Source organism: Megalopta genalis, unplaced genomic scaffold (genome assembly GCF_051020955.1).
Source record: "Megalopta genalis isolate 19385.01 unplaced genomic scaffold, iyMegGena1_principal scaffold0464, whole genome shotgun sequence".
Lineage (NCBI taxonomy): Eukaryota > Metazoa > Arthropoda > Insecta > Hymenoptera > Halictidae > Megalopta > Megalopta genalis.
In genome coordinates, this window is record NW_027476533.1 from 30,001 (window position 1) to 42,500 (window position 12,500).

Here is a 12,500-nt window from a genome sequence, read left to right on the forward strand (position 1 = left end):
TAATTTCATGTATAAAGTTTAATTAAACTCCCAATAGTTTGCCGGGAAACATCGATTCTTCCGATCTAGAAAGAGACAGAGACAGTCGATCCGCGTTATGATAAATATTTCGAGGTTCCCGATTCCACAAAATTATAAAAAGTATACGGCTGTGTAGCGGGGATCAGAACGAGTAATTTCATGTATAAAGTTTAATTAAACTCCCAATAGTTTGCCGGGAAACATCGATTCTTCCGATCTAGAAAGAGACAGAGACAGTCGATCCGCGTTATGATAAATATTTCGAGGTTCCCGATTCCACAAAATTATAAAAAGTATACGGCTGTGTAGCGGGGATCAGAACGAGTAATTTCATGTATAAAGTTTAATTAAACTCCCAATAGTTTGCCGGGAAACATCGATTCTTCCGATCTAGAAAGAGACAGAGACAGTCGATCCGCGTTATGATAAATATTTCGAGGTTCCCGATTCCACAAAATTATAAAAAGTATACGGCTGTGTAGCGGGGATCAAAACGAGTAATTTCATGTATAAAGTTTAATTAAACTCCCAATAGTTTGCCGGGAAACATCGATTCTTCCGATCTAGAAAGAGACAGAGACAGTCGATCCGCGTTATGTTAAATATTGCAAGGTTCCCGATTCCACAAAATTATAAAAAGTATACGGCTGTGTAGCAGGGATCAAAACGAGTAATTTCGTGTATAAAGTTTAATTAATATCCCATTAGTTTGCCGGGAAACATCGATTATTCCGATCTAGAAAGAGACAGAGACAGTCGATCCGCGTTATGTTAAATATTTCAAGGTTCCCGATTCCACAAAATTATAAAAAGTATACGGCTGTGTAGCGGGGATCAAAACGAGTAATTTCATGTATAAAGTTTAATTAAACTCCCAATAGTTTGCCGGGAAACATCGATTCTTCCGATCTAGAAAGAGACAGAGACAGTCGATCCGCGTTATGATAAATATTTCGAGGTTCCCGATTCCACAAAATTATAAAAAGTTTACGGCTGTGTAGCGGGGATCAGAACGAGTAATTTCATGTATAAAGTTTAATTAAACTCCCAATAGTTTGCCGGGAAACATCGATTCTTCCGATCTAGAAAGAGACAGAGACAGTCGATCCGCGTTATGATAAATATTTCAAGGTTCCCGATTCCACAAAATTATAAAAAGTATACGGCTGTGTAGCGGGGATCAAAACGAGTAATTTCATGTATAAAGTTTAATTAAACTTCCAATAGTTTGTCGGGAAACATCGATAGTTCGATCGCGCGAGAGAGACAGAGAAACGAACAGACTTCTTTTCGATTTACGGCTAAAATAAATTTTTCTAATTTTTTTCAATAACATATTCTTGCTTAGATAACTTTTTTACATAGGGATTAAGCATTTAGAACGATACATTGTTTAAAATAAGGGCACTTTACTCTTGACATTTTACGGTTTTTTCAATTTTCTGAAAAATCCTATCATTAGATTTTTTTAAAAATACGATATTCTTGCTTAACTAACGTTTCTACATAGGGATTAAGCATTTAGAACGAAATCTAATGTCAGAAAATGGCACTTTACTCTTGACATTTTTCGGTTTTTTCAATTTTCTGGAAAATCCTATCATTAGATTTTTTTAAAAATACGATATTCTTGCTTAACTAACGTTTCTACATAGGGATTAAGCATTTAGAACGAAATCTAATGTAGGAAAATGGTACTTTACTCTTGATCGGTACGGTGGGACTTTGAAAATATTCGGGCGTTCCAATCGCTCGTCTGTTGCATCATAGCGCGTCTCGGCGCAATCGACCGATTCGCTCGACCCATTATTTTCGATTTACGGCTAAAATAAATTTTTCTCATTTTATTCAATAACATATTCTTGCTTAGATAACTTTTTTACATAGGGATTAAGCATTTAGAACGATATAATGTTTAAAATAAGGGCACTTTACTCTTGACATTTTACGGTTTTTTCAATTTTCTGAAAAATCCTATCATTAGATTTTTTTAAAAATACGATATTCTTGCTTAACTAACGTTTCTACATAGGGATTAAGCATTTAGAACGAAATCTAATGTCAGAAAATGGCACTTTACTCTTGACATTTTTCGGTTTTTTCAATTTTCTGGAAAATCCTATCATTAGATTTTTTTAAAAATACGATATTCTTGCTTAACTAACGTTTCTACATAGGGATTAAGCATTTAGAACGAAATCTAATGTCAGAAAATGGCACTTTACTCTTGACATTTTTCGGTTTTTTCAATTTTCTGGGAAATCCTATCATTAGATTTTTTTAAAAATACGATATTCTTGCTTAACTAACGTTTTTACATAGGGATTAAGCATTTAGAACGAAATCTAATGTAGGAAAATGGTACTTTACTCTTGATCGGTACGTTGGGACTTTGAAAATATTCGGGCGTTCCAATCGCTCGTCTGTTGCATCATAGCGCGTCTCGGCGCAATCGACCGATTCGCTCGATCCATTATTTTCGATTTACGGCTAAAATAAATTTTTCTAATTTTTTTCAATAACATATTCCTGCTAAAATAACTTTTTTACATAGGGATTAAGCATTTAGAACGATACATTGTTTAAAATAAGGGCACTTTACTCTTGACATTTTACGGTTTTTTCAATTTTCTGAAAAATCCTATCATTAGATTTTTTTAAAAATACGATATTCTTGCTTAACTAACGTTTCTACATAGGGATTAAGCATTTAGAACGAAATCTAATGTCAGAAAATGGCACTTTACTCTTGACATTTTTCGGTTTTTTCAATTTTCTGGGAAATCCTATCATTAGATTTTTTTAAAAATACGATATTCTTGCTTAACTAACGTTTTTACATAGGGATTAAGCATTTAGAACGAAATCTAATGTAGGAAAATGGTACTTTACTCTTGATCGGTACGTTGGGACTTTGAAAATATTCGGGCGTTCCAATCGCTCGTCTGTTGCATCATAGCGCGTCTCGGCGCAATCGACCGATTCGCTCGATCCATTATTTTCGATTTACGGCTAAAATAAATTTTTCTAATTTTTTTCAATAACATATTCCTGCTAAAATAACTTTTTTACATAGGGATTAAGCATTTAGAACGATACATTGTTTAAAATAAGGGCACTTTACTCTTGACATTTTACGGTTTTTTCAATTTTCTGAAAAATCCTATCATTAGATTTTTTTAAAAATACGATATTCTTGCTTAACTAACGTTTCTACATAGGGATTAAGCATTTAGAACGAAATCTAATGTCAGAAAATGGCACTTTACTCTTGACATTTTTCGGTTTTTTCAATTTTCTGGGAAATCCTATCATTAGATTTTTTTAAAAATACGATATTCTTGCTTAACTAACGTTTTTACATAGGGATTAAGCATTTAGAACGAAATCTAATGTAGGAAAATGGTACTTTACTCTTGATCGGTACGTTGGGACTTTGAAAATATTCGGGCGTTCCAATCGCTCGTCTGTTGCATCATAGCGCGTCTCGGCGCAATCGACCGATTCGCTCGATCCATTATTTTCGATTTACGGCTAAAATAAATTTTTCTAATTTTTTTCAATAACATATTCCTGCTAAAATAACTTTTTTACATAGGGATTAAGCATTTAGAACGATACATTGTTTAAAATAAGGGCACTTTACTCTTGACATTTTACGGTTTTTTCAATTTTCTGAAAAATCCTATCATTAGATTTTTTTAAAAATACGATATTCTTGCTTAACTAACGTTTCTACATAGGGATTAAGCATTTAGAACGAAATCTAATGTCAGAAAATGGCACTTTACTCTTGACATTTTTCGGTTTTTTCAATTTTCTGGGAAATCCTATCATTAGATTTTTTTAAAAATACGATATTCTTGCTTAACTAACGTTTTTACATAGGGATTAAGCATTTAGAACGAAATCTAATGTAGGAAAATGGTACTTTACTCTTGATCGGTACGTTGGGACTTTGAAAATATTCGGGCGTTCCAATCGCTCGTCTGTTGCATCATAGCGCGTCTCGGCGCAATCGACCGATTCGCTCGATCCATTATTTTCGATTTACGGCTAAAATAAATTTTTCTAATTTTTTTCAATAACATATTCCTGCTTAAATAACTTTTTTACATAGGGATTAAGCATTTAGAACGATACATTGTTTAAAATAAGGGCACTTTACTCTTGACATTTTACGGTTTTTTCAATTTTCTGAAAAATCCTATCATTAGATTTTTTTAAAAATACGATATTCTTGCTTAACTAACGTTTCTACATAGGGATTAAGCATTTAGAACGAAATCTAATGTCAGAAAATGGCACTTTACTCTTGACATTTTTCGGTTTTTTCAATTTTCTGGAAAATCCTATCATTAGATTTTTTTAAAAATACGATATTCTTGCTTAACTAACGTTTCTACATAGGGATTAAGCATTTAGAACGAAATCTAATGTCAGAAAATGGCACTTTACTCTTGACATTTTTCGGTTTTTTCAATTTTCTGGAAAATCCTATCATTAGATTTTTTTAAAAATACGATATTCTTGCTTAACTAACGTTTTTACATAGGGATTAAGCATTTAGAACGAAATCTAATGTAGGAAAATGGTACTTTACTCTTGATCGGTACGTTGGGACTTTGAAAATATTCGGGCGTTCCAATCGCTCGTCTGTTGCATCATAGCGCGTCTCGGCGCAATCGACCGATTCGCTCGATCCATTATTTTCGATTTACGGCTAAAATAAATTTTTCTAATTTTTTTCAATAACATATTCCTGCTTAAATAACTTTTTTACATAGGGATTAAGCATTTAGAACGATACATTGTTTAAAATAAGGGCACTTTACTCTTGACATTTTACGGTTTTTTCAATTTTCTGAAAAATCCTATCATTAGATTTTTTTAAAAATACGATATTCTTGCTTAACTAACGTTTCTACATAGGGATTAAGCATTTAGAACGAAATCTAATGTCAGAAAATGGCACTTTACTCTTGACATTTTTCGGTTTTTTCAATTTTCTGGAAAATCCTATCATTAGATTTTTTTAAAAATACGATATTCTTGCTTAACTAACGTTTTTACATAGGGATTAAGCATTTAGAACGAAATCTAATGTAGGAAAATGGTACTTTACTCTTGATCGGTACGTTGGGACTTTGAAAATATTCGGGGGTTCCAATCGCTCGTCTGTTGCATCATAGCGCGTCTCGGCGCAATCGACCGATTCGCTCGATCCATTATTTTCGATTTACGGCTAAAATAAATTTTTCTAATTTTTTTCAATAACATATTCCTGCTTAAATAACTTTTTTACATAGGGATTAAGCATTTAGAACGATACATTGTTTAAAATAAGGGCACTTTACTCTTGACATTTTACGGTTTTTTCAATTTTCTGAAAAATCCTATCATTAGATTTTTTTAAAAATACGATATTCTTGCTTAACTAACGTTTCTACATAGGGATTAAGCATTTAGAACGAAATCTAATGTCAGAAAATGGCACTTTACTCTTGACATTTTTCGGTTTTTTCAATTTTCTGGGAAATCCTATCATTAGATTTTTTTAAAAATACGATATTCTTGCTTAACTAACGTTTTTACATAGGGATTAAGCATTTAGAACGAAATCTAATGTAGGAAAATGGTACTTTACTCTTGATCGGTACGTTGGGACTTTGAAAATATTCGGGCGTTCCAATCGCTCGTCTGTTGCATCATAGCGCGTCTCGGCGCAATCGACCGATTCGCTCGATCCATTATTTTCGATTTACGGCTAAAATAAATTTTTCTAATTTTTTTCAATAACATATTCCTGCTTAAATAACTTTTTTACATAGGGATTAAGCATTTAGAACGATACATTGTTTAAAATAAGGGCACTTTACTCTTGACATTTTACGGTTTTTTCAATTTTCCGAAAAATCCTATCATTAGATTTTTTTAAAAATACGATATTCTTGCTTAACTAACGTTTCTACATAGGGATTAAGCATTTAGAACGAAATCTAATGTCAGAAAATGGCACTTTACTCTTGACATTTTTCGGTTTTTTCAATTTTCTGGGAAATCCTATCATTAGATTTTTTTAAAAATACGATATTCTTGCTTAACTAACGTTTTTACATAGGGATTAAGCATTTAGAACGAAATCTAATGTAGGAAAATGGTACTTTACTCTTGATCGGTACGTTGGGACTTTGAAAATATTCGGGCGTTCCAATCGCTCGTCTGTTGCATCATAGCGCGTCTCGGCGCAATCGACCGATTCGCTCGATCCATTATTTTCGATTTACGGCTAAAATAAATTTTTCTAATTTTTTTCAATAACATATTCCTGCTTAAATAACTTTTTTACATAGGGATTAAGCATTTAGAACGATACATTGTTTAAAATAAGGGCACTTTACTCTTGACATTTTACGGTTTTTTCAATTTTCTGAAAAATCCTATCATTAGATTTTTTTAAAAATACGATATTCTTGCTTAACTAACGTTTCTACATAGGGATTAAGCATTTAGAACGAAATCTAATGTCAGAAAATGGCACTTTACTCTTGACATTTTTCGGTTTTTTCAATTTTCTGGAAAATCCTATCATTAGATTTTTTTAAAAATACGATATTCTTGCTTAACTAACGTTTTTACATAGGGATTAAGCATTTAGAACGAAATCTAATGTAGGAAAATGGTACTTTACTCTTGATCGGTACGTTGGGACTTTGAAAATATTCGGGGGTTCCAATCGCTCGTCTGTTGCATCATAGCGCGTCTCGGCGCAATCGACCGATTCGCTCGATCCATTATTTTCGATTTACGGCTAAAATAAATTTTTCTAATTTTTTTCAATAACATATTCCTGCTTAAATAACTTTTTTACATAGGGATTAAGCATTTAGAACGATACATTGTTTAAAATAAGGGCACTTTACTCTTGACATTTTACGGTTTTTTCAATTTTCTGAAAAATCCTATCATTAGATTTTTTTAAAAATACGATATTCTTGCTTAACTAACGTTTCTACATAGGGATTAAGCATTTAGAACGAAATCTAATGTCAGAAAATGGCACTTTACTCTTGACATTTTTCGGTTTTTTCAATTTTCTGGGAAATCCTATCATTAGATTTTTTTAAAAATACGATATTCTTGCTTAACTAACGTTTTTACATAGGGATTAAGCATTTAGAACGAAATCTAATGTAGGAAAATGGTACTTTACTCTTGATCGGTACGTTGGGACTTTGAAAATATTCGGGCGTTCCAATCGCTCGTCTGTTGCATCATAGCGCGTCTCGGCGCAATCGACCGATTCGCTCGATCCATTATTTTCGATTTACGGCTAAAATAAATTTTTCTAATTTTTTTCAATAACATATTCCTGCTTAAATAACTTTTTTACATAGGGATTAAGCATTTAGAACGATACATTGTTTAAAATAAGGGCACTTTACTCTTGACATTTTACGGTTTTTTCAATTTTCTGAAAAATCCTATCATTAGATTTTTTTAAAAATACGATATTCTTGCTTAACTAACGTTTCTACATAGGGATTAAGCATTTAGAACGAAATCTAATGTCAGAAAATGGCACTTTACTCTTGACATTTTTCGGTTTTTTCAATTTTCTGGAAAATCCTATCATTAGATTTTTTTAAAAATACGATATTCTTGCTTAACTAACGTTTCTACATAGGGATTAAGCATTTAGAACGAAATCTAATGTCAGAAAATGGCACTTTACTCTTGACATTTTTCGGTTTTTTCAATTTTCTGGAAAATCCTATCATTAGATTTTTTTAAAAATACGATATTCTTGCTTAACTAACGTTTCTACATAGGGATTAAGCATTTAGAACGAAATCTAATGTCAGAAAATGGCACTTTACTCTTGACATTTTTCGGTTTTTTCAATTTTCTGGAAAATCCTATCATTAGATTTTTTTAAAAATACGATATTCTTGCTTAACTAACGTTTTTACATAGGGATTAAGCATTTAGAACGAAATCTAATGTAGGAAAATGGTACTTTACTCTTGATCGGTACGTTGGGACTTTGAAAATATTCGGGCGTTCCAATCGCTCGTCTGTTGCATCATAGCGCGTCTCGGCGCAATCGACCGATTCGCTCGATCCATTATTTTCGATTTACGGCTAAAATAAATTTTTCTAATTTTTTTCAATAACATATTCCTGCTTAAATAACTTTTTTACATAGGGATTAAGCATTTAGAACGATACATTGTTTAAAATAAGGGCACTTTACTCTTGACATTTTACGGTTTTTTCAATTTTCTGAAAAATCCTATCATTAGATTTTTTTAAAAATACGATATTCTTGCTTAACTAACGTTTCTACATAGGGATTAAGCATTTAGAACGAAATCTAATGTCAGAAAATGGCACTTTACTCTTGACATTTTTCGGTTTTTTCAATTTTCTGGAAAATCCTATCATTAGATTTTTTTAAAAATACGATATTCTTGCTTAACTAACGTTTTTACATAGGGATTAAGCATTTAGAACGAAATCTAATGTAGGAAAATGGTACTTTACTCTTGATCGGTACGTTGGGACTTTGAAAATATTCGGGGGTTCCAATCGCTCGTCTGTTGCATCATAGCGCGTCTCGGCGCAATCGACCGATTCGCTCGATCCATTATTTTCGATTTACGGCTAAAATAAATTTTTCTAATTTTTTTCAATAACATATTCCTGCTTAAATAACTTTTTTACATAGGGATTAAGCATTTAGAACGATACATTGTTTAAAATAAGGGCACTTTACTCTTGACATTTTACGGTTTTTTCAATTTTCTGAAAAATCCTATCATTAGATTTTTTTAAAAATACGATATTCTTGCTTAACTAACGTTTCTACATAGGGATTAAGCATTTAGAACGAAATCTAATGTCAGAAAATGGCACTTTACTCTTGACATTTTTCGGTTTTTTCAATTTTCTGGGAAATCCTATCATTAGATTTTTTTAAAAATACGATATTCTTGCTTAACTAACGTTTTTACATAGGGATTAAGCATTTAGAACGAAATCTAATGTAGGAAAATGGTACTTTACTCTTGATCGGTACGTTGGGACTTTGAAAATATTCGGGCGTTCCAATCGCTCGTCTGTTGCATCATAGCGCGTCTCGGCGCAATCGACCGATTCGCTCGATCCATTATTTTCGATTTACGGCTAAAATAAATTTTTCTAATTTTTTTCAATAACATATTCCTGCTTAAATAACTTTTTTACATAGGGATTAAGCATTTAGAACGATACATTGTTTAAAATAAGGGCACTTTACTCTTGACATTTTACGGTTTTTTCAATTTTCTGAAAAATCCTATCATTAGATTTTTTTAAAAATACGATATTCTTGCTTAACTAACGTTTCTACATAGGGATTAAGCATTTAGAACGAAATCTAATGTCAGAAAATGGCACTTTACTCTTGACATTTTTCGGTTTTTTCAATTTTCTGGGAAATCCTATCATTAGATTTTTTTAAAAATACGATATTCTTGCTTAACTAACGTTTTTACATAGGGATTAAGCATTTAGAACGAAATCTAATGTAGGAAAATGGTACTTTACTCTTGATCGGTACGTTGGGACTTTGAAAATATTCGGGCGTTCCAATCGCTCGTCTGTTGCATCATAGCGCGTCTCGGCGCAATCGACCGATTCGCTCGATCCATTATTTTCGATTTACGGCTAAAATAAATTTTTCTAATTTTTTTCAATAACATATTCCTGCTAAAATAACTTTTTTACATAGGGATTAAGCATTTAGAACGATACATTGTTTAAAATAAGGGCACTTTACTCTTGACATTTTACGGTTTTTTCAATTTTCTGAAAAATCCTATCATTAGATTTTTTTAAAAATACGATATTCTTGCTTAACTAACGTTTCTACATAGGGATTAAGCATTTAGAACGAAATCTAATGTCAGAAAATGGCACTTTACTCTTGACATTTTTCGGTTTTTTCAATTTTCTGGGAAATCCTATCATTAGATTTTTTTAAAAATACGATATTCTTGCTTAACTAACGTTTTTACATAGGGATTAAGCATTTAGAACGAAATCTAATGTAGGAAAATGGTACTTTACTCTTGATCGGTACGTTGGGACTTTGAAAATATTCGGGCGTTCCAATCGCTCGTCTGTTGCATCATAGCGCGTCTCGGCGCAATCGACCGATTCGCTCGATCCATTATTTTCGATTTACGGCTAAAATAAATTTTTCTAATTTTTTTCAATAACATATTCCTGCTTAAATAACTTTTTTACATAGGGATTAAGCATTTAGAACGATACATTGTTTAAAATAAGGGCACTTTACTCTTGACATTTTACGGTTTTTTCAATTTTCTGAAAAATCCTATCATTAGATTTTTTTAAAAATACGATATTCTTGCTTAACTAACGTTTCTACATAGGGATTAAGCATTTAGAACGAAATCTAATGTCAGAAAATGGCACTTTACTCTTGACATTTTTCGGTTTTTTCAATTTTCTGGAAAATCCTATCATTAGATTTTTTTAAAAATACGATATTCTTGCTTAACTAACGTTTCTACATAGGGATTAAGCATTTAGAACGAAATCTAATGTCAGAAAATGGCACTTTACTCTTGACATTTTTCGGTTTTTTCAATTTTCTGGAAAATCCTATCATTAGATTTTTTTAAAAATACGATATTCTTGCTTAACTAACGTTTTTACATAGGGATTAAGCATTTAGAACGAAATCTAATGTAGGAAAATGGTACTTTACTCTTGATCGGTACGTTGGGACTTTGAAAATATTCGGGCGTTCCAATCGCTCGTCTGTTGCATCATAGCGCGTCTCGGCGCAATCGACCGATTCGCTCGATCCATTATTTTCGATTTACGGCTAAAATAAATTTTTCTAATTTTTTTCAATAACATATTCCTGCTTAAATAACTTTTTTACATAGGGATTAAGCATTTAGAACGATACATTGTTTAAAATAAGGGCACTTTACTCTTGACATTTTACGGTTTTTTCAATTTTCTGAAAAATCCTATCATTAGATTTTTTTAAAAATACGATATTCTTGCTTAACTAACGTTTCTACATAGGGATTAAGCATTTAGAACGAAATCTAATGTCAGAAAATGGCACTTTACTCTTGACATTTTTCGGTTTTTTCAATTTTCTGGAAAATCCTATCATTAGATTTTTTTAAAAATACGATATTCTTGCTTAACTAACGTTTTTACATAGGGATTAAGCATTTAGAACGAAATCTAATGTAGGAAAATGGTACTTTACTCTTGATCGGTACGTTGGGACTTTGAAAATATTCGGGCGTACGCGGCGCGCTCGGCGCTTCGAACAGCTCCGGTGTCCCCATTATTTTCGATTTACGGCTAAAATAAATTTTTCTAATTTTTTTCAATAACATATTCCTGCTAAAATAACTTTTTTACATAGGGATTAAGCATTTAGAACGATACATTGTTTAAAATAAGGGCACTTTACTCTTGACATTTTACGGTTTTTTCAATTTTCTGAAAAATCCTATCATTAGATTTTTTTAAAAATACGATATTCTTGCTTAACTAACGTTTCTACATAGGGATTAAGCATTTAGAACGAAATCTAATGTCAGAAAATGGCACTTTACTCTTGACATTTTTCGGTTTTTTCAATTTTCTGGGAAATCCTATCATTAGATTTTTTTAAAAATACGATATTCTTGCTTAACTAACGTTTTTACATAGGGATTAAGCATTTAGAACGAAATCTAATGTAGGAAAATGGTACTTTACTCTTGATCGGTACGTTGGGACTTAGAAAATATTCGGCCGTACGCGGCGCGTCTCGGCGCTTCGAACAGCTCCGGTGTCCCCATTATTTTCGATTTACGGCTAAAATAAATTTTTCTAATTTTTTTCAATTACATATTCTTGCTTAGATAACTTTTTTACATAGGGATTAAGCATTTAGAACGACATATTGTTTAAAATAATGGTACTTTACTCTTGTGATTTTTCGGTTTTTTTTGATTATTTTGAAAAATAAATTTTTGTAATTTTTTTAAATACGATATTCGTGATCAGTGAACGATTTCACATATGGATTAAGCATTTAGAATCGTGCGGAAGCGTTATTAAAAAAGTTTACTCGATGCGATGGGACTTTGAAAAGTTTGTGAAAATTTTCATATTGGGAAAAAATGTGTAATTTTTTGTCTAGTTTACGGTAATGTAATTTATTTTAATGTTTACTATAAATTTTTTTTTCGTTCGTTCACGCGCTATGTTACAACAGCACGGCCGGGCGGTCTGTTGCCGCGGCGGTTTACACTCATAAGCGCGCGTGCTATTCGGCCGGCGGCGCCGGCGTCCTTGCCGGCCGTTCGGTATCTATAAGAGATACACGGTCCGTGCGAGGCGGACGGAGCAGAGCGGGTTTTGGGCCAATTCTACGATCTCGGTCGAGAAGC